The sequence below is a fragment of the Tupaia chinensis genome, unplaced genomic scaffold (genome assembly GCF_000334495.1).
Source record: "Tupaia chinensis unplaced genomic scaffold, TupChi_1.0 Scaffold000549_1, whole genome shotgun sequence".
In the NCBI taxonomy this organism is placed as follows: domain Eukaryota; kingdom Metazoa; phylum Chordata; class Mammalia; order Scandentia; family Tupaiidae; genus Tupaia; species Tupaia belangeri.
In genome coordinates this window covers 1,851,275-1,851,687 of record NW_006160061.1, presented here as the reverse complement: position 1 = coordinate 1,851,687, position 413 = coordinate 1,851,275, and the positions used below count along the sequence as shown (strand labels likewise).

Here is a 413-nt window from a genome sequence, read left to right as displayed (position 1 = left end):
CCACCGCACCTGCCCAGCTCCCGCCTGACTGGCCGGCTCCGAGTGCGCGCCCCGCCCCCAGCTTCCCACCTGGGGCGAGGTCCCTCGGATCGCGGGCATCCTCCCCGCGCCCCTGCTGTCTCCGCCCTCAGGGAGGTGGTGGCCACGCCCGTCCCAGCTCCCCGCAGGGATCAGGCGCTTGTTGTGGACACCTTCCCATTGCGAGGACCCTGGCGAGCCACGGAGCCGAGGACCTTCGGGACCGGAAATCGTCGCTGTTGAACTGGATGATGCCGGAGGCCCGGAAGCTGCGGTGCTGGCTGTGGCTCGGCAGCCCGCGGGGTGGCCCGGGGCTTTTCGTACCCGGCACTAGGGTCTGGAGGCGGTTTTCTTCTCACTAGTGAAGTTCGTTCATTCATCCACGGCTGGGGTCC

General features: G+C 69.2%; 1 protein-coding gene across 1 annotated transcript in view; it reads right to left on the bottom strand.

Annotated features, from left to right (window-relative positions):
• The window catches only part of STAM2 (signal transducing adaptor molecule 2), a 68,884-nt gene extending 68,730 nt beyond the window's left edge, over window positions 1–154 (bottom strand). Inside the window, exon 1 of the mRNA XM_006157624.3 lies at window positions 10–154. The gene's annotated coding sequence lies outside the window, so the exon portion shown is untranslated. The remainder of the gene's footprint in view (window positions 1–9) is intronic.
• Window positions 155–413: the final 259 nt, after the last annotated feature.